Source organism: Chelon labrosus, assembly GCF_963514085.1.
Source record: "Chelon labrosus genome assembly, chromosome: 23".
In the NCBI taxonomy this organism is placed as follows: domain Eukaryota; kingdom Metazoa; phylum Chordata; class Actinopteri; order Mugiliformes; family Mugilidae; genus Chelon; species Chelon labrosus.
In genome coordinates, this window is record NC_140356.1 from 19342851 (window position 1) to 19365501 (window position 22651).

Consider the following 22651-nt stretch of genomic DNA (forward strand, 5'->3'; position numbering starts at 1 on the left):
CAAGGTGTGTTCTGGAGTGCTGAAAGGAAACTCAAGAAAACTCAAACAGGTCCAGTTGTCCTTGTTTTAGTTTTGTTTTAAGTATAATATCCTACCAGACACTCTGGTTTGTCTCCACCAGCTCCTCTGAAGAAGAGGATTGGTGGCGAAAGGTCTTCAAGAAAACTCAGACAGGTCCATTTGCCTTTGTTTTAGATATACCAAACCAGAGCTGTGAATATTCGTCAAGCAGACGCACACATGCCTACAAATAAGAGCTAATGCTGCTAACTGTCTGCTGGATGGAAGCTAACGCAACATCTAACCAAGGGGGCAGGAAATTGTCTAAAAAAAAAAAAAGGATCATAAAGACAATAATTTAACAGCCACCCACATCATGGTATACTTGAAACAAAGCTAAAACAAGGGCAACTGGACTCGTTTGAGTTTTCTTGAGTTTCCTTTCACAAGAAGATGTCTTCAACACAAGACTGAGACTTGGATGAGTTCAGTTGCCTTTGTTTTAGCTTAGCTTTTAGATTTCTCATGACCTGGATGACTGGGATACAATGGTTTGGTCTCCACCAGCTTGGATGTCGGAAACAGATGCTTACGTTTTAATTGGGGCAAAAAGAAAGTGTGTTTTGGGCTCTGATTGTGGCGGCCACTGTTCCGATATCTCTATCTGGCACATAACACATGAGACCATAGAGAGTGTGTGTGGCAGACAAAGAGTGTGTGTTTTACTTTTTTTTTTTTTTTTTTCCCCCTGGCATGGAGGTCAGACGGAGAGCACAGGGCCTTCCTGCCAACAATCTGGACCCGCTGAGAGAGTCCGTCCTCCGTCCTCCGTCTGCCTCAAAAACAGAAAGCACATCAGGATGTTTGCTGCTGCTGCTGCTAAAAGTAAATGATTGCAGCATAATGAAGCATTCAGCTCACTATCCTGCAAACAAAAAAAGAAAAAAAATAGTTCAAAGAAGTTCAAATGAAAATAATATGCAGAGCTCGGGCACTTTTCCTGCCGTTCACGGACTGACTGCAGAGCCTGTTTGTCGAATCATATCGAATGGAAGGAAAGGTGCAAACGGGGAGGTCAGCGCAGGGTGAGCTGAAGAGGAGAATGCACAATAGCCTCCTGAAAATTTAATAATGCTCATGGAAATGTTTCAGATATTTGAAGGCTCTCGTGTTTCTGTGGCAGTCAGGATTCAGATTTAAGGACAAGAAGGAGATTAACTTTGTTTCTCTTCATGCAGTGTACATCCATCAGATATTTATTACTAAAATTAAAAAGAAACTGAATCAAATTAAGTCCACTCTTATAAAAATCTGCGCATAATTATCTGAACTTGAGCTGGAGGGGGAGAAGACACATGGGAAGGGAGTAGCAACGACCGTAGACCACGAATGTTAATGAAATTCCAAAGTGGGCGGGGCCAAATATAGAACTTTGACGACCAATGGGAGCAGCTGATTCATTTGATTGACATCATACACAGAATTACCCAAATGTTAACCTCAAGGAAACAGTGTCCACAACTTTGGTTCCTACCATCGTAAACCCAGATGGAGCGTTGGCGTCATTGATGGTAGACCTCACCCTAGAAGACCCTAGAAGACCTCGCTCTGCCCATACACCAGCTATATTTTTATGTTCTATTACACTTTTAAACATTCAAGTTTTAAAAATATATGTACAAAAGGTTACCTAGGCAACCAGAGCCTGAAATGTCCACTGGCGATCAACTATCGGCTGCAAAGAGATGGACGATGAAAAAATCTCTTTATGTGGATATTATAATACTTATATTATTGGTTCAAATGCTAAAGGTGTGTCTAGGGTATCACTAATTTTTATGTCCTAGAGTTGGTTTCCTGTAGCTTCCTAAAGTCTGTCCTTGTCTTCCTTGTCTTCTCCTAGAGTTGGTCTCCTGTAGCGTCCTAAAGTCTGTCCTTGTCTTCCTTGTCTTCTCCTAGAGTTGACTGGATTCAGTCCAATAAATCTTTCTGTCAAAGTTAATGTAGTGTGGAGAGGGTAGCTGGTACCTTGTGTTCTCTACTCCAGAAATGTTCTGGTCATCCAACGCTCCCATAAACTCCCTAACCCTCTCTGGAAGATTTTCTCCTTGACGCTGTCTCCAGGAAACTTTTCTCTTCTTTTAAACGTTTAGTGTTTGTTGTTGTTGTTTGGGTGCAGCCTTTTAGACTGGGTGAACTCCATGGATTCTGTTTAGATGATCAACTACTACCACCTCACCAAACATCCACATGGTTCTTCTTCGTCTTCTATATTTGGCAGCGTTGGCGCTAGCCATCTGCCACTAAAACAGAAGAAGAAGAGTTTTTGACTCTACAGGGACGTGGTTTTGGTTTATAGCAGACCATAAGATCAGGCTTAGCAGATCATGATCCGATCCGATCATTTTAAAAATGTCTGGATCAGCCCTGATACCAAACAGGACATCCCTATTTTTAAGCCATTACATAAAGAATTCATCTTAATGTGCGTTCAGTCAGAGACATCCCAAAACTTTAAGACGCCCTAAGCTTCTCGACAGACTCTCTGCCATCCTGTCTCTTCCACAGCCAAAATGTTTCCAACAAAAACAGACGTATTAGGATTACATCTGCCTCCCCACCCTTAAACATCTCACACACGAATTACATGACAACACCGATGGGCGCCTCAATCCACACCTCACATTACTGCCGTCTGATCGCAGACAGAGAACCTTTAAACAGAGAAGAGCATCTGTCTCTGCGTTTTAAATGTGTTTAAAGGTTGAGAGAAGGCCAGGATGTTAATGTTGCCTCCCACGGGACGATAAAGCCGTGTCTATCTACACGTCTAAAGCCTCTCATACTATATATCTACTGTATATGAGTGTGTTAGCGAACACGCCCTACATTCCTTCATTTTTTTATGCCATTGGAAATGGACGCTGGCGTATATTAGAATGTAAATTGAGGTCAGTGCCGCTGCTGCTTTCCCAGCTGTTACATCAGTATTAACAATACAGAGGCTCCCTCGAGTGCCGCCATGTTTGGTTATGTGATAAATCTGAAGGTTTTAAGGAAGATATTTCATCGTCCCTGAGGGGGTAATTCAGCCCTCATCCATCCCCTGGTGAAAACATTTCTATCCCTTAAAAAGGCTGAAAAACTGCAAGTAAATCTGAGCCTGGTAATCATCTGTAGTTCAGACCAGAAGGAGATTAATACTGGGTTGAATGTTGGATCCAAACCACATTTGTTCTCAGTTTTGTCTCAGCCCAGATGCTCAAAGTGTCTTTTGCTTTACTGGCAACGAGACAAGAGCAACAACGCCCAAGAGCTATAGACAGTTAATGGAAAGAGGCCAGATATTTATGCTGAGGTCACGCCAACAGCAACGAGGCAACTAGCCGCAATTTAAGATATGATCTAGACAGGCATCAGGCATAACATTATGACCATCTTTCTAATATTGTGCAGGTCTCCCTTGTGGTGACTCATCAGAGAATGGACATGGGCCTTCAGAGGGTGTCTTGTGGTGTCTGGCCACACAATGTCGTTAGGGGGGCGGCGGGGGGGGGGGGGCTTTGAGGGGAGGGGGCCTCTGTGGATCATCCCACAGATACTTTTGGGGTGGGGGTGCCAGATCTGGTCAAGTAATAACAAGTTCCCCAGCAGAACACTGAATTCTCACAATGTGGTCAACTTCTCTCGTCGTTAAGTTGTGGCTGATTGGTGTAATTGGTGTAAACTAGCCCGAATGTTGGTCTGGAGTCTCTCTGTTGGGAGCTGATTATGCCTCTGCAACGATCTACCAGGAAAATCAAATCGTTTGGAGGCGGGGCTTAATGTGGTGATCGACAGAAGAGTAACAGTAGTCATACGCGTCACCTGAGCACTGTGGAGTTGAATTTGTTTACAATAAAATGTCTCTGATTGGTTGGAGGACTATCCAGTTGCATGAAGAGGTTGAAACACGCCTCGTAATGAAAGTTGAATGTTCTGATTAGAACATGGTTTTGGAGATTTGTGGTATTTCCAAAATATTTTACCTCATCTTGAATGTGTCTTTGCTTTTGTCCAGCTCTTCTATGTCGTCATACCTTTTAAACCAAAAATGCTGCCAACATGTCAGTTTATAGTCACACATCAACTAATCTCATTCTGTCTCCATATAAACCTCCAGATTCCTGGTTTTACACCAACCTGTCGCCAGGTAAATCAGGGTTAGGGTAAACAGGATAAAAGCATCAAAAAAATAAATAAGAATGATTGGATCTGCCTGGTTATATCAGGCTACACCCGTTACTTCCCCTGACATTTAATCCATCTAGTTTGGGCTTTGAAAATAAAAAACCTTTTTATACTCATCCTGTAATCAATCCCACTGTAATTGTCAGGAGAGCGGCGTGGTCGATCCCTGTATCCCTGATGATGAATATTTATTGTCTTTACGGTTTTCAAACCACTTCCTGGTGATGGAGGGAAAAACATTGTGTCAGCTGATGCTTTCGCCATCTGGATGTTTAGATGTTGTTGGACGTGAGATGCTGGAACATATGGACACACGACTGCTATCCAGAAGCATATGGTTCTTTGAGATAGAGTCGAGACAGACTGGGCTATTCAGCTGGATGGCACCGAGGGCCTCAGCGTTGTTAGAAGTGCTGCCAAGCAAACTTCACCACACACGCACACACACTCACACACACATGGACATTCATAGTTGCGCCTCACTAGCTGCTCAGATAGCATGGTCGACATTAGTTCTTGTTTCTGCAGGAGAGGCGAGCGGCGCTATCGGAGTTTTTAACGGTGTGAAATGAAAATGAATATACCTGTGAAGTGTTTCACCACAGGCTTATTCAGCAACGTTTGCACCTGGGCCGGTGCTTTGTCCACTTTCCGCTCGCAGGCGTCTGTAGCTTTTTGTCCGTTTGCTTGTCTCATTATGAAGATTACTCCCCCCCAAATTGATTTTTCTCCTTTATCTTCTCGGCTAAAAAGTAAGTCCCCTTTATTTTAGAGCCTGCCGTGCCTGTGAGCTTTACTGTTATCGCTAGGATAGAAAGAAATAAAAAAAAATAAATAAAAAGTTCTCTTTCCGTATTATCACAAATTAAAATGCCTTTAGTTTAATGCGTGCTCTGATGAAGAGCTCTATTTAAACACAGGCAGGGCTCCAGCTTTCTGTTATTATTCCAGGCAGTAATACGCTTTCTCTCTGATAGATAATACAAGATTTTTTGGCAGTTTCTGTGAATTAATTAGGTTTAATTAACATTGCCGTCGGTGTGCTGTGAACATAAGCCTGGCTCCACTGTGATGAGCAAGTTCTGGAGGTGTTGGGAAAGATGTTAATTTTTGGTGCAACAAAGTTTGTTCTGTAGTCACGGTATCACTGAGTGGATTAAAGTTGTTTGAAAGTGTTATCTTCCTAAATGTATCTGTAGTTGCCTCCAAAGACACATTACTAAATTATATTATAACTACCTTTATGTGAGCCACACCATTGAGTTTATGTAAAAATTGAAAAGGCTGTGAAGCTCAGTGTGGCGTCTCCTCTAAAGTGAAGCCAAAGCAAGTAGAGCTCCCTCTGGTGGCTAGCTGCAGTATAGGTCATAAGCTCCACCTCCTCCATGTTAGTAGACGGGACTTGGGCCGAACTAAAACACTAAAATGCACAAGATCTTCACTCTCGGACCGTACTGTGCAGACTCGGATGATGGCGCTGCCCGTATCTTCGGGAAAATAGCGTCAGTTTGGCCAGTGCAAGGAAGTGGCGACGCATTGTCCATATTTATATACAGTCTATGGCAGTGACTGACTACACCCAGGACATCCAAATGTCACTCAAAATAGCCACGCCTGCTATTATGCATGACTGTAAGCCTTAATATAATTCAAACAGGTGAACTACTTAGCTAGCCTAGAAGCCCGTCCGCCCACGAAGTCTTTGCAGGGTAAACGTTGTGTTCCCAGGCTCAGATTCTGGCTGTAAACATGTTTATTTCTGTTGTAAAGTTGGACATTTTAACATGGAGGTCTATGGGGATTGACTTTTGGAACCAGCCTCAAGTGGCCATTAGAGGAACTGCAGTTTTTGGCCTGCTCTTTCAGGAGCCTGTGCCATGTGCTATGGTTAACATGCTAACATGCTAAAGATGAGAGAAGTAGAATGCTAGGATCAGCACTTAATGAATTTATTCCCAAGTTTATTGTCTTCGATTAGCATGTTAGCATGTTGGAATGCTAACATTCACTAATTACATCAGACAAGTACGACTTAAAGTGACTGAAAAGTAATTTCACATGCATTTGCTGTAGACTTCCAGGTTAGGAATTATTTATATTGTCAATATTATTTATGTTGTTTTCCAACCAGTGGTCCAAAAAGTTGAAGATTTATAACTTCCTGACATTTAACAAGCTGAAACCAGTGACCCTTCTGCATGAGGAATAACTGAAACAATTAATTATTGAAATGAAACGATTCACAGACTAACTGGTGCAGCTCTACTTTGTTAGTAAAGTGGAAATTCAACCCGATGGTGGCGCTGCATGAAAATTCACTCGGCCTCTTTGACCTCTGGGGCTTTTAAAGGAGGTATTCTTAATTGTAAATCTAAAAAAATAAAATAAAAATAATAATTACTGAATAGTCTATCTACCTTGTGGTGAGGGAGACAAGCTACACATACAGCAGTTTAACTTAATTACAAAAGTGATTATCGGTGATTTAGAACATTTTGAATAACTTACTATAATTATTATTGCTTAACTTTTCTCTTTAAAAGGCTTCACTACAGTTTCTAATTGCTTCCAGAGTCATTTTTTATTAATGTTTCATCAATATCTCTGCAGCCAAGCTTCTGTACAGTTATATATCATTGTTACACGCCGTCACGACAGCATTGACTCACTTAATAGGACGTAGAAACCTCGGAGACTGTGGGAAAACTGTGCAATTACGAGAAGATATCTGCAGCGAGGGAGGACAGGAATGTGAAGCTCCTCAGGCAAAGTGGACAATGGAAACACCTTCCTCAGACGAAACATGATGCAGTATCCCAGGTCCTCTGGGCTAACCACTGACAAATATGTCACCCGGCGCTGACCTGTAACTCTAGTGCAACCCTCGGGCCACTCATTAATCCCTTCAGGTTTCAGCAAAACCAGAGCTGTACTTTGAGATATCAGATGACCAGTAGCCCACGCTGCGAATCCCATATTTATCCAAACTGCTTCTTATAAAGTAATTTCCTTGTTTTTCATGTAGGACAGCAAGGTGATTGATGTCATCGGGGATCAACAGGACTAAACACTGAGCAGGTAAGGAAGTTCTTTTATTTTGAAACCTCTTTTTTTTTTTTTCTTCCGCTGGATTGTACTGCAGGTTCCCAAGAATACCAGTGGCTGCTTGTTTTGGCGGTTTCAGTTGCTTGTGTTTGTGTTGGGTTGGAGGCAGGTCTGAAGAGTTAATTGGAGGCTTCGGGCCGTTTTTAAGAAATGAACTCACGCCGAGACTCCGCTGCCCCCTCGAACAAACACCCTTCTCGTATATCAGCCAATTACTGACTCTGCACGAACCCTTTCTCTTAGTATATGGGTTCTCTCCTTCTAAAGGAAGCTGTCGGGGGTCTGAAGTGGGAGTAACATCACCACATTGTATTCTTCAGCATGTTCTTAGGTGTTAGAGCCTTCGTTTCTGGAAATAAACGCACATTTCAGGCACCTGGACGTAAGCCTCGAATGACCTTCTGAAAAAGTGAGGGTGAAACATCTGATTTCAAGGTCTAACATTTGTTCTCACTGTGACTTAGGCAGGATTGGGAAGTTAAGCTTCTGGTTATGTAGATGCCAACGCCAAGTGGATAAGGGATTAGAATAAGACCTGTGTTTATATACACAGACCGAAAGGTCCTCAGGCCAGATCCAACAAAATCTCAACAACATGTCCCGACCTGAACGGATCTGAGTCCACGTGTTCTCGCCCACCTTGAATCTGGGTGGCGGCCAGCATTGTTCTGGGTCTCGTAATTTCAAATATGGCGCCACACATCCTGAAAACAGCGTAATATTGGCTTTTGGAGTTGTTCCTCTGTGCATATGCGTAAAAGAGTACACTTAGAAAGCAGCAACGCCCCCAAAATGAAAAGCAACATGAGCAAATAAATTGTTTACAATGATGCTTCATTTTTTCTGTACCAGAATCTTTAGGCCTTATGAGAAAGTTGTCCAGTGAAAAAACACGTCTTTATTTGCCTCTATGGGTGGAACTGTAGATGTCTCTTAGTACTTCGACCACGCCTAGATCACAGCTGGAAAATGTAGTTTGGTAAATGACTGCTGTACAGAAAGACAACACATATCATCAGCATTACTCAGCCTCATTCAGCCTCCACCACTTTTTTTTCACTTAACTCTACTTTTTACTAAACTGTATTTAGTTTGGTAATTTAGCTTGGTACAGTGACTGCAATTATGTCTTGTACCCTTATTATAGCTATGCTTAAATAGTTGTTTTTCTCTTATGCTATTCTAATTTTTATGTTACCTGTAGTTATTGCACTGTCTTGTCCTGCCGCTACAAAATTTTCAACTAAAACAACAAAATTTTCTCAAACAGAAGTTGTGTCTTGTCGTATTATCGTGTCTCATTATGTCGTGTCTTGTCTTGCCTTGCCTTGTCTCGCATCGCATTGCATCGCATTGCATCGCATCGCATCGCATCGCATCGCATCGCATTGTACTGTGTCTTGTCTGGTCTGGTCTGGTCTGGTATCGTATCGTATCGTATCGTATCGTGTAATGTCTTCTCTCGTTTCCTTTCATATTGTGTTATGTCTTGTCTTGTCCTGTCTTGTCTTGTATCGTATCGTATCGTATCGTATCGTACCGTATCATGTCTCGTCTCGTCTCGTCTCATATCGTATCGCATGGTATTTTGTCTTGTCTTGTCTTGTCTTGTCTTGTATCGTATCGTATCGTATCGTATCGTATTGTATCGTGTTATGTCTTGTCTTTTTATTGTGTCATATCAGGTGTTGTCTTGTTGTCTTGTTGTATTATTGTATTATTGTATTATCGTTTACGGTCTTGTCTTAAAAGTTTTTGAAGTTGACTTTTTACACACTGGTTATGACAGCACAGTGTTTTTAAGGTGGTCGTGTTGACTGAGCCAGCTTCAGTCTGCTTCACTGCACAGTATCTCCAGTATTTCTGATGCATCTGCACGCTAGCAGCCTTTCTTTATACTATTATATTCCCTTAATGTTGAATGACTCCTTTGACTCTGAGTCAGTTTGGAGTTTGGATCCTTGGTACAAGGCATGTGAAAGAACACACACAAACAGATTTCCTACCACAGTGTTGTCAGTGACGTCCTTGTCTCTGCTGGTGCCTGTGGACTGACTGCAGGCTCATTTCGGTCATTTAAGGCTGTTTTGTTTCTCCGTTCGTAACCCCAAATGAGTTCCCATGGCTTTTTTTTCCCCACCCAGCAGTGTTTTTGCTGAGAATTATTGTTTTTTAAACTAGTTTAAATCAGTGAAATCATCTCTCTCTCTCGGTCCAGATGTGTCTCTGAGGGGCGTTCATGCAGCCCTCCAGTGTGACCAGTCGATTTGAATGGCCGTCTGATCTGAATGACTGGTTTCTATGATCTGCTGCTGTTCGCTCACACTCTGCCAACTCGTATTAAAGCGTATCACTGCAGTCTGTGTGTGTCTGAGAGTGTTTGCCTTTCCTTTTACTTCCCCTTCTGTCCTCCATCCATCACTGTTTCCCCCTCGCCTACATGTTCTCCGTCTCTCATTCCCCTCTCTTGTGTTATCCGCTGTGGTTTTTTTTTCTTCGTTTTTTTCTTAAAACAAGTTCTTGTTCCCATAAACTGCTTCATTTTCTCTGCCGTCCATGGGAGCTTGTTCCTTGTCACTCTCTCGAATCTTAGGAAAGCAAATGCAAGGGCCTCTGTGTGGGTGACTTTTCAGATATCGGGTCAAGTTATTCATCTGCGTCTAATACTTGAGGTGTACCACGATCAGCTGATGAGTCGTGTTCACTTCAGTTTTATTCTCTCTCTCTTTGATGTCGGTTGTGCAGGACAAAGTGCAGTCACATGAGCTCAGATCTCTTCTTTTATCCACGTTCACCCTCTAACCTCAGCTGTAATTTAAACCCGAGGCAAAACATTGGAATAATATTAAAAAGAAAACTAAAATCCTGACTCTGAACTAGCCTGTAATCAGAGCTGCACATAAAGGAAGTCACATTTTGGCTCCCAAAAAGGCTTCACTTTATATTTAGAAGCAGAAAATGATTGGAACGATAAATGTTGGCAAGCATTCAGAAATTCTTGTAATACTGTATACTGGTGAAGGCCTGTGGAGAGACTGGAAGTTTGCTTTGATAAGATTAAAATAAATAGACGTGTCTTGGTGGACGGACTTGGACCAGGCTTAGCTGACGTGAGACTTCATTTTGACCTAAAGAGTTGACTTGTACTTGGCTCGGTAAGTCTGCCTGAACTTTTATAAATAGCCCATATAAATAACTTGCTGTTCTGGGATAACTTCTGGGGAATTGCTTTGACGAGACTTGGACTTGTCTCAACTGACACTTGACCAGAGACTTGAGAGACTTGGCTCCACTGACTTGAGACTTTTCCCTACTTGGGACTTGGGAACCCATGAAACTTGACTTTAGACTGACTCCCTTCTTTTGACAAACGTTGAGTAATTTTTGATCTGTCTGGAATGACTTTAAACTTGCTTTGCCGAGACCTGGGATGTGACTTGGAGCTAGTTTTAAAAAGGCTTGGGACCAGACTCGCACTTAATTTTGACTTAAACCTGTCTTGACTGAGTTGAGACTCGACTTTGACTTTTTAATCTCATACAAATAGACTCGGTGGACTTGGGAGTTGATACTTGCTTTTAATGATCTGAGCTTGACTTGGGAATTGCTTTGATGAGACTTGTGCTGACTGATATGACACCTGAACCAAAACTTGAGAGACTTGGCTCCATTGACTTTTTGGGGAAACACATGAAATTTGACTGTAGACTTCTGACTTGGACTTCTCCTAATTGACTTGTTGTGACATGACTTTTTTGTTTTTTTGTTTATACCTGTGTTGACTCGCCTTTTGAGATTTGACTTGGACTCGTATTTGTCTCAGTTGGCCTCAGTCTTGAACTTCTCCTGACTGACTTGGGTTTAAACCTGATATTTGCTGTTGAAGACTAGAGCTTGGCTTGGTGCCCTATGCCTGAACTTTTAAAACTCTAATTAGTAGATTTATCTTGGTGGACTCGGACTTAAAGATTTGAACTCCTCTGGATTGACTTGGGAATTACTTCTCTTAATTCTTGGACTTCAGAAGTGACTCGTATTTGTCTCATTTGGCTTCAGACTTAGTTTGACTTGCATTGATGCAACTTTGTGCTTGTGTTATAAAGACGAGAGATTCAGACTTTTGGACTTTAAACTAGCTTTGCAGAGACCTGGGCTATGACTAGTTTTAAAAAGATTTGAGGCCTTGTCTCATTTTGGCTTGAACCTCCCTTGAGACTGGACTTGGACTTGACTCAGTGCCTCCGCCTGAACTTTTATAACTCGAATAAACCAAAACAGGCGCACACTCGAGCTGCAGTCTTTTTTCCTCGTCAGCCACCTCCTGCAGTGTGTTTCCTGAGGCTGGCTGCCACAGAAGAAGCCCGGCAGATGGTTCAGGCAGCGGGGCGTTGAGGCGAGATGAGGCCCCCTTTTTCTGGCTGAGGCCACCGGGGGCCTCAGTGTGCACCAGAGAGGAGGCCCCATGCTGCAGATATAAAACAATACAGGCAACAGAATACTCTTGTTATGTAAATACAAGTTAGGTAGGTTTGACACGGTTTAATACGTGAAAGCAGTAGTTTGACAGCGATGAGGTTTATAGTTGGAGAGCTTCATCAGTATGGCTGCTCTCTTTTTCCACTGCAGCAACATGTAGGCTCATTTTAGACGATAACTGCAATCAACGGCAACTTTTAGGGTTATTTCACACCTGTATTTTATGTTGCATTTAACTTTGATTCAGTTTATGTTCTCACACTACGGTGATGCATGCAATTCATACAAAGAAGTCTGGTTCATGCACCAGACTTCTTTGTATGAATTGCATGTTCATATCCTCTGGGCTTGGTGTAGGAAACAACATTTATGTATGTATGATGAGAAGGTGCACTGCTCCTGCAAAGGTAACACGGGTAAAACTGCATCAGGTATTTTAGGGGATACCATCCCAGATCAGTTCGTGGGTAACATGTGCTCAAATAAACCACTTCAGGGTTTAAACGAGCTGACTTGGCGGGGAAAAGCGTTTTAATCAACAATGTGAAAAAGATCCTCGTTTAGGAGAACGCTTCATCAATCCTGGGGAATCCGATTAAAAGCGACCAGCCAGTCACTTGTAAGGTTTTGCCTCATTCATTCATAAATAAAACACACAACCACTGTTATAAATGATCACCTGACAAGGAAAAAGCACCATAAGTGGTGGCGTCATTTCATTAGTAATGAGAGCATTTTAAAGTATTCAGTCCTTGTAGCCGTTAATTAACTAAAGAAGAAATAATAGAATTAACAAGTGAAAGATGTTAATATGAGTACACAGGTGTGGTTCTCTCATTAAATAACATGATCATGTTGATGTAAAAGTATTTCCTTAATCGCCGGTGTCTTAATTTACCTTTATTACCAGAGATCACAGTGCGCATGGAAGTGTCTAGGGATCGAGTTTTAATCTAAATGATTCTAATGAATCTAATTAACAAACTGAGCTGAACATGGGGGGGTAGTGTAATGGAGAGAGAGGGGAAGAAGAGACGGAACGTGAAGGGAAGGAAGAGAGGAGAGGAAGAGAGAGAGGAAGAAAGGAAGAAAGAGAGGAAGGAAGAGAAGGAAGGACAGAAGAGAGAGAGAGAGAGAGATAGATAGAGGAAGGAAGAGAGGGAACGTGGAGGGATGGAAGGAATACTTAAATCTCACCCACTGTAGTCTTATAGGTTTGTCCATAGACTTATAGATTTGGTAGACTTACAGATTTGTCCGTAGACTTATAGGTTTGTCCGTAGACTTATAGGTTTGACCGTAGACTTATAGATTTGTCCCTAGACTTATAGGTTTGTCTGTAGACTTATAGGTTTGTCCGTAGACTTATAGGTTTGTCTGTAGACTTATAAGTTTGTCCGTAGACTTATAGGTTTGGTAGACTTATAGGTTTGTCTGTAGACTTATAGGTTTGTCCGTAGACTTATAGGTTTGTCTGTAGACTTATAGGTTTGTCCGTAGACTTATAGGTTTGGTAGACTTATAGATTTGTCCGTAGACTTATAGATTTGTCTGTGGACTTATAGGTTTGTCCGTAGACTTATAGGTTTGTCTTTAGACTTATAGATTTGTCCGTAGACTTCCTCTTTGGGTAGTCTCTTTTCTCTCTTTTTCAGTACAAGCACGAGTCATCGGTGGGTTTGTTGTGGAGCACATTCAGTCCAGAACGTATCAAACTCTGAGTAAAAACACTTGATAGCTGTGAGTGTAACGTCACTTGGTTTCTCCTTCCAGCGTGATTCAGACGTAGTTTGTGTTTCTGTCTGGACGGCTGACTGTTGGGTTTGGGTTTAGGCCCAGAACTGCAGCGCTGCGTGAAATGTGAGGTGTGTCTGAGTTGGACTCAGTCGCTCACAGATGGCAAACATCACCAAACATCACCAAGGCTCTGCCAAGACTCAGTGTGTGTCCTTCTCTTTCATTACACCGCCTTAATCGGCTCGTTAATTCAAAGCCTCGATCATGGACAGGGAGGAAGGGAGGGAGAGAGAGAGGAAGAGAAGGAAGGTGGGGAGAGGGAGGTAAGAGAGAGAGGAAGGAAGGAAGGAAGGAAGGAAGAGAGAGGGAAAGAAGGGAGGGAGGATTGAAGGAAATGACAAAGGAAGGAAGGAATGTGGAGGGAGGGAGGGAAGGAAGGAAGGGAGAGAGGAAGTGGAAGAGAAGGAAGGAACGAAGAGAAGGAACGTGGAGGGAGGGATGGAGGAAGGGAGGAAGGAAAAGACAGAATGTGAAGGGAGGGAAGGAAGGAAGGAAAAGAAGGAAGGTGGGGAGAGGGAGGTAAGAGAGAGAGGAAGGAAGGAAGGAAGGAAGGAAGAGAGAGGGAAAGAAGGGAGGGAGGATTGAAGGAAATGACAAAGGAAGGAAGGAATGTGGAGGGAGGGAGGGAAGGAAGGAAGGGAGAGAGGAAGTGGAAGAGAAGGAAGGAACGAAGAGAAGGAACGTGGAGGGAGGGATGGAGGAAGGGAGGAAGGAAAAGACAGAATGTGAAGGGAGGGAAGGAAGGAAGGAAAAGAAGGAACGTGGAGGGAGAGAGGGAAGAGAGAGAGGGAAGAGAGCGAGGAAGGAAGGAAGGAAGGAATGAAGAGAAGGAACGTGGAGGGGGGAGGAAGGTAGGAAGAGAGGGTACGTGGAGGGAAGGAAAGGAAAAGAGAGAGGAAGAGAAGGAACTTGGAGAGATGGAAGGAAGGAAGAAAGAGAGGAAGAGAAGGAAGAAAGGAAGAAAGAAAGGAAGAGAGAGGGAAAGAAGGGAGGGAGGATGGAAGGAAAGGACAAAGGAAGGAAGGAAGGAAGGGAGAGAGAGAGGAAGGGACAATGGAAGGTTGGAAGGAAAGGGAGGGATGGAAGGGAGGAAGGAAAAAAGGAGGGAAGGAAGGGAGAGAGGAAGGAACATGGAAGAAGGAAAGAATGATGGATGGATTGAATGTGGAGAAACGCTACAAAAAAATAAGGAAAAAAGTTGAAATGGATGGAGGGAAGCCAAGACGGATGGAAAAGAAAAGAAGGAACCAAAAGAACGAGTGGAGGAAAAGAAAAGAGACTTAGAAGCAGAGTTGATGACTTGGAGTCGACTTTTATCAGCTGCCAACTGGTGCTGTGGTCTGATTGTGTGTGATTGTGTGTGTTGATGTGTGTGTTTGTGTGTTTGTGTGTGTTATTGTGTGGTTGTGTGTGTTATTGTGTGTGTGTTGGACAGCTCCAGGACAGTTTCCAGTATCTCGTAGCGTTCAGTGTTTGGAGGGCGTGGATGAACCGCTGCTCACGTCTGGATTCTCTGCTCGTATTTTCTTTTCTGTGGAAGCCAGCAGAGTGTGGCTTCTGTCTCTCCACCAGGCTGGAACGCTCCACACTCTTTTCTCTCAGCCGCTCCAAGTTGCCCCGGGATTGGAGGAGGAGGAGGAGGAGGAGGAGGAGGAGGAGGAAGGAAAAGTTGGACGAGCTCCTAAATGACTTTCTTTATTTTATTTTACTTCAAAGTGGTTCAACAGACTAGAGGAGCTGCTGCAGCTTTGCACTCAATCAGATCTTCTCTTCGTTTGGTGAACATGTGTTTCTAGTTTTGATTCTTTCAGTTGCTTTGTGTGCTGAAGTCTAAGTGGTCGTGTTCCTGCTCTGTGACATAGCAACCTGCAGCTGTAGTTGCTTTTAATTCAGTTGCATTCAATTTTATTCATAAGGCGTCAATGACAAGTAGTTGGAGCTGGTGAATGTCACATGAGAGACTGGAAATGGATTAAAAATAAGAACATAGTGTGAAAGAAACCCAGTGCATCATGGGAAGAACCCCAGCAGCCTAGGCCTATAGCAGCATAAAGCTGAGTTTATGCCTCTGCAGGACGTAGACAGTGTAGCCTATGCACGTAGCCGACGCCGGTAACAACGCCACCCAAACGCTAGTCGGCGCTTTTTGTTTCTACTTCCTGCTTCACTTTCACCAATGGCGACTGAAACTTTTGTACAAATGTTCGTATCTCTGAACCTCATCAGTTAACCTTTCCTCAATGTGTTGCGTCTTTATTGATCAAAAACAATCGATTCGAAAAAGTGTAAACACGCTACTACCAAGCGGACCAATCACTGCTCTTGGATTGCCGACATTTCTGGGGAGGTGCACATCAGGCTACGGCGCTAGCAGCTGCCTCTAACCGCGAGTCAACCCCAACCGTAAGCCTTATTAAAAAGGAAAGTCTTCAGCCTACCCGTACAGCGACAGTACCTTCAACTTAACAAAACTTCCATCAGTCTTACATTTATTTGACCGTCTGGGTGAAGTTGGGGCCCTGGTGAGACCTTAGACTAGAAATATAAATCTGAACAATGCGTCCCCACTCCATTGCATAGGCCATTGGCATCAACATTATTTTAACTACCTAAAATGACAGAAACCATCCTTGGAAAAAATGTAAATGTGCATTTTAGTGTTTTAGTTTGGCCCAAGTCCCACCCACTAACATGGAGGGGGTGGAGCTTATGACCTATACTGCAGCCAGCCACCAGGGGGAGCTCTACTTGCTTTTGAGGAGCTTTTCTGCCATCCATGTTTATTTCCAGTCTATGGATGAGACAATGAAATGTAATTCAGCTTTATGAGAAAGTGTTTGGAGGCTTATTGTCAAAACATTGCACATCACTAATATCAGAACCATTTCTCCAGCTTGACAGACGACCCTGCATTCTACTTGGGTGAAACCTGAACCTTATTTTTTAGGAGGGGTTTCCGCTGGGACCCCTGTTGTGTCAACTGAGTGGCCCCTTTCATGTAACTGAGAACTGAGCGTTGATTTTGATCTAAATTCTGTCACTTTTAGCTTCTGTGGGATCCCTTAAGTCCTGGCGTGCTTCTTTGATTCCTTTTCTGTCATATATCTTTGTCTATCATGTCAAAATGCCACCTCAAGCCGAACCTTATTTTCAGTTTTGCATCTATTTCCCTTCAAACTGATGTTTGAACTGTTGGCGTTGTATTTAAAGAAGTTTTCCTCGTGTGAGATGCAGCCTTCAACCGACTTCAAGGACTTTTCCATTGAGTTAATGTAGCAAAAAACACATCTAGAATGCTTCCCCGTCATTGCTCACACTTCCTCTTTTACCCGTGTACCTGTTCCTTCATGCAGCAGTAGCTCTGGATTCTAGCAGAGACGTGTTTACCGTTGGTGCGTCCTCACGTTTGACCCGTAAACATCCATCAATCAGTCGGCCCCATTTCCCATAATGAGAGACTAAAGAGGATATTTATGAGCCGGCAATTAGCTCCATCATTAATGGCCGTTTTTCATGTTCCATTTGACAGCTATAAAGTCGGGTGAATACATTTAATGTGGACGGCACAGAAAAGAGCGGCTGCAGCGCCCACGATCTTTCGAAACGTTTCAGAGCGACGGGGAAGTGGAGAAAAGTGAAGAGGAGGGAAAGTATTGGAGCAGACCCTCTGAGCTGTCGGCTACGTTTAAGCTTTTATGGACAACAGCGGGGACCCTCCCTGCCTCTGATGGCTTTAGCAGCTCCCTTCACTGCTCTCCATAGACTCTTTCTCTATTATTCTCTTCACTTCTCGCTTCCAAAATGGACTCCAATGTGTGTGTGTGTGTGTGTGTGTGCTCCGTGGCAACAGGTTCAGCTTTAATGCCTTCAACATATGGTGGAGATTTCTGTGGAGCTTCTCTGGCTCAATTATACAGTAAAATGACAAGTGTTCTTTTACGTGCACAAAGTTTCTTGTCTATTTTTGGGTCTTTATTGGATTATTTTACGTTCCGTCCACGTTACATCACAAACTTTTGAGCAAATTAGTCCTGGACCTCGCTCTGTGTTGAGCTTGGACCCAGATTATCTTGTTTTAAGTTGCAGAGATCCTGAGAGATCAAGAGTCCTGATGTTAAATGTCCTAAAGTCTTTCCTTGTCTTCCTTGTCTTCTCCTAGAGTCGACTGGATTCAGTCCAATAAGTCTTTCTGTCAAAGTTAATGTAGTGTGGAGAGGGTAGCTGGTACCTTGTGTTCTCTACTCCAGAAATGTTCTGGTCATCCAACGCTGCCATAAACTCCCTAACCCTCTCTGGAAGATTTTTCTCCTTGACGCTGTCTCCAGGAAACTTTTCTCTTCTTTTAAACGTTCAGTGTTTGTTGTTGTTGTTTGGGTGCAGCCTTTGACTGAGTGGACTCCAGGACAACTCAATTATGACTTTTTGACGACTTTTTTTTATTTTTTTCCCACTCATCAAACCATGCACATTATCTGCAGCTTGTCTGTTTCTGGAAGGTTTCCAGACATCGACTGCCTCCCTCTCCCGGGTGTCACCTCTGATGTTTGATTGACAGGTCATTAATTGGCTCGTTAGACTGCAGAGATTAGATGACCTTTGTGAACATTACAGGAGACGCCTGCCATCTGGCTTCTGATTAGCCTTTGTTGTGGTGCAACGCAACAGACATGGAGACATGGCATCAGCACATGCAGTCGTTTAAGACACAACCGCATCATTCTCTATGTTTAGGCTGATTATTTTTATGTAGCGCCTTCATCATGAACAAATCCCTCCAAAACGTCCCCATTAGCGACTGTAAGCATGCTAACAGGCTAAGCCAATTTGGTAACGATTAGGGACGTCTCCATTGGTGTCTGGCTTCCGCAAAGTCTGATCTTTTGTAGTTATTTGTTTTAATTCTGCCATAAACCAAAACCACGCCCCTGTAGCATCAAAACTTCTTCTTCGTTAGCTAGCTAGCTAGAAGAAGAAGAAGCAAGATCACACGACTAAACATGTCTGCTGTGTGGAAAAACTCTACTCTGGAGAATAAAGTCAGTCAGACAGAAATGAGTAACTAGTGTAATGTGGATGTTTGGTGAGGTGGTAGTAGTTGATCATCTAAACAGAATCCATGGAGTCCACTCAGTCAAAGGCTGCACCCAAACAACAACAACAAACACTGAACGTTTAAAAGAAGAGAAAAGTTTCCTGGAGACAGCGTCAAGGAGAAACATCTTCCAGAGAGGGTTAGGGAGTTTATGGCAGCGTTGGATGACCAGAACATTTCTGGAGTAGAGAACACAAGGTACCAGCTACCCTCTCCACACTACATTAACTTTGACAGAAAGATTTATTGGACTGAATCCAGTCGACTCTAGGAGAAGACAAGGAAGACAAGGAAAGACTTTAGGATTTAACATCAGATCGGGACTTGGATCGGGGATCTCGATCTTGATCTCAATCTCTGCAATTTAAAACAAGATAATCTGGGTCCAACTCGACACAGAGCGAGTTCCAGGACTAATTTGCTCAAAAAACTAAAAGAAAACTTGTCATTTTACTGTATAACTGATCCAGCGAAGCTCCACAGAAATCTCCACCATATGTTGAAGGCATAGGATTCTACAGGGGATCAACTTTAGGATATTTAAGATCAGATCGGGACTCAATATTTGAAGGTCGGTGTTGAATCTTGTTTTCGGTGTGCAGAGTTTTCTTTGTAGTCTGTGGAAAATGTTGACCATGCAAATGTCTTTGCATGGTCGCTAGCTTGCTAAACGGTGGCTTCTAGATGTAGATGAACTGTTGCCTAGCAGCAATAACTTTACTTTTTTTGTTTCCTCCTGTGATCAATAAAAACTTATCCCATGCATACGTTCCTACACCTGTGACCTTACAGTCCTGCTACTACTACTGTAACACTGTGTCCCCACAAAGTTAGTATTCCATGAAAAACAAACCCTCACAACTTAATACAAACAACACCACACACCCACACACACCCACATAAAGAGCAATGACAAATCCAGTGACGCGATATAAAAAGCCATGATTACAATCACACATGTCTGTCTCAGCGCTGCGTTCGTCCTTTCAGACTCACCTCCTACCTCCTGCAGCGTTTCTTGTTTCTACTTGTGTGTTTGTGTGTGTTTGTGTGTATTTTCTTTTTTCCTCATTCAGATATTCTCTGGAAGCATCTGGGAGGATTTTAGTGAAAGAACTCTCTAAAGATTATCTTCCCTCCGAGCTACGTCTCTGTGTGTCTGAACACGAGTCTTACTCTGCCGTTCAACTATTCAAACATTTTTCCAAACGCGTCAGGAGGGATTGATTGGAGATAATTAAACTTCTCTCTAAGACTTTTTTATTTATTTTCTCCACACAGCTATCTCGCCTCCTCGCCGCCCTGTATTTGCTACAGGCTGGATTTTTAATCTCCTGAATCATTCGCCGTCATCGTTCTGAGTGAAACCGTCTCGCTGCTCTGCTGCCGTGACCGTGTTCCTCGTAAGGACTGTGCAAATAGAAACAATTATTTCCAACTAAAAGCGCCTTTTTTTCCCTTTTGTTTTGTCCATCAGGGTGTTTGTAGACCCAGAGAAAGTCTTAAAATGTCTTTAACGACTGCAGCGAGGCTGTTTAAGTTCTTCAGTGCGGTTAAAGACGAGTGTTTTTAGGCAGTGAATTCAGTTTTTATCAGTCTCTGGATCCAGTTCTCCTATAAAAAGAATCTTGTTTTGTTTTTTTATAACAATGGTTCCAGCCTTCCAGCAAAATAACTACTTCATCCAGAAGGAATTGGTGCAACCGGATAATTGGTAAAAAACTAATTGGCTGTTCAGTCTATTAGGCTGCATAAAAAGGGCTTTTTATTTAAATTGCCATCAAGATTTCTTCCATAAATTTTCTGTTTTAGGGAAACGTTGAAACACAGTTTTCACAATATTGGAGCCTAGAGTGTGGTCAACATTAGACAAAGATCATGTTCTATAAATTCATCAAATTTTTGTGCAACTTTGCATTTCTGACAGCTTCAAATTTGTCTCGGATTTGCTTGGATTTTTTCGTATAAATTAAATTTTCAAAGCTTTCGGAGACTATCACTTTAATACTATTTTTATTGAGGAGAACTGCAATACACACATTTTTGTGCACATTTATCCGGGTAATGTCCCATGATGAGTAAAAAATAAATAATAAATAAAAAAAATTCAAAAACAAAAATTAAATTAAATTAAATTAAATATAAAACTTACCCACCAGATATAAAACCCAATTAATCCACAAACAGGGCTGACAGGGATTTTTAATATTTTATAAAAGACCCCCCGATTTCTGATTAAATGTAGTTAGTTTAATGAAAAGCTCTCTATCTACAGGTAGTTCATTACATCCTTGAGCCACAAAGAGAGAGATGGAGGTTTTGAAGATTTCCATAAAAGTAGGATATGACATCTAGCCAGGGGAGAAGTGATTGAGAGAACGTCAGCTTCTAAATTGGTTGGAGTTCCTAATTTTTGCAAATATGTGGGTCCGTTTTTAGTTGAACAGTTTGACTCTGTTTATTAGAAACAAGTAATCGACAAAAGCAACAGTCTAAAGTGTGTTTGGCCACCAGAGCAGATGAAGCCTGGAGGCGGCTGCTCGGCCGTGTAGGAAGCCTCCGTGAACTCTGGCGGTTCAATCAGCAGATGATGTAAATAGTTTTCGTCTTTGGAGACGGTTTTGCCGCCTTTAAATCACGGCGTGATTGGATTTAGAGAAAGGAGCGCTAACAGACTCTTATTATCGGCGTCCCTGGTAGATGACTCTGTGTGTTCCTGATGGCTGCGCTCTGATGAGTTTCTGCCTGCAGCCAAATACCTGCACACGAAATGAATTGCAGAGTGAAGTAGGTGGACTTCATTTGCCGCGTCCTGTTTCTTTCATAGAACTCTCATCTAATGCAAACCAAACCTCGCATGGAGGAGGAGGAGGAGGAGGAGGAGGAGCTTTTGTTCACAGCTCATCAGTGGTTTCATCTCGGCATGCAGCGCCTCCATTAAACATGAACAGATTGTCACTGGTTTCATAAGAGGTCTGAGCTCGATGTGAGGGTTCATTGGAAGAGTTCACAGCTCAGGGTGAAGATTTCACTCTCTTTTGGTTTCTCTTGTAGCTTCAGGTGATCGTAAACCCTGAAACACTGAGCAAGTAGTTCACCATCAAACACCAGTGATCCTGAAAAAGCATCTGACTGGTCCGTTGTTTGGTCCAGACAACTGGACTTGTTGGATTTCTTGAAGACGTTACTTCTTGGCGTATAAAATCTAAACTTGTGTGTTCAGGTCCAGTTCTGAATCAGTTCAACCTTCTATTTTACTCCCAATCAACCTCAGTTGTGTGTGGGAGATGGAAATGAAACGTTTTTCCTACATTGATGATAAGGCCTAAAACTGCATCTGTAGTTTCATCTAATGTAGCTGCCTGTAGCAGGAGTAGTAGTCGTTGTCCCCGGCCATCATTTGTGTAACAGAAGCTGGAAACGGATCTAAAAATAAGTCTAAAGTTTCAAGAGACTGAGACAGTCCCGGGTTTAGGTGTCCACCATCATATCAGATGAACTAAATTGTAGTGTTACCCCTAAATAAAGTACTTTAGACAAGTGGTTCCCAAGCTTGGACCAGTCATACTGAAAGAGACTTGCAGCGATATGGACGACAAGAGGCCACCAGTGTTTCTGTGATGGTTTCTCAGTCATCCAGGTCCACGGTATAAACAAAAAAACATCTTTTACAGGGGTAACTGGACTTGTAGAGTTTCTTGAAGATGTTTCATCCAAGTCTTCAGTTCTTAAAGACTGGTGGGGGATTGGGGGTTAAAAAGGAACGTCTATAATTGTTCCCCTTCTGAAACTCACATCACTAAGGGGTGCTGTTTGGCTACCAATGGGAACAAATTGGCCAATAATTGGTCGTCAGGGTGCCAGCTGTACCGATCTCAACTAATCTCAATTTTGAGGTGGCAAACAACTGACTGACGTAAGTTTACCTCAAAGGAATCACCATCCAAGGCT

General features: G+C 42.6%; 1 protein-coding gene across 3 annotated transcripts in view; it reads left to right on the forward strand.

The window, feature by feature from the left end:
- The window catches only part of LOC311508641 (plexin-B2-like), a 175998-nt gene that overhangs the window by 67513 nt on the left and 85834 nt on the right, over nucleotides 1-22651 (forward strand). For all 3 annotated transcript variants that reach the window (XM_084573508.1, XM_084573510.1, XM_084573509.1), the window contains one exon: nucleotides 7256-7308. The gene's annotated coding sequence lies outside the window, so the exon portion shown is untranslated. The remainder of the gene's footprint in view (nucleotides 1-7255; nucleotides 7309-22651) is intronic.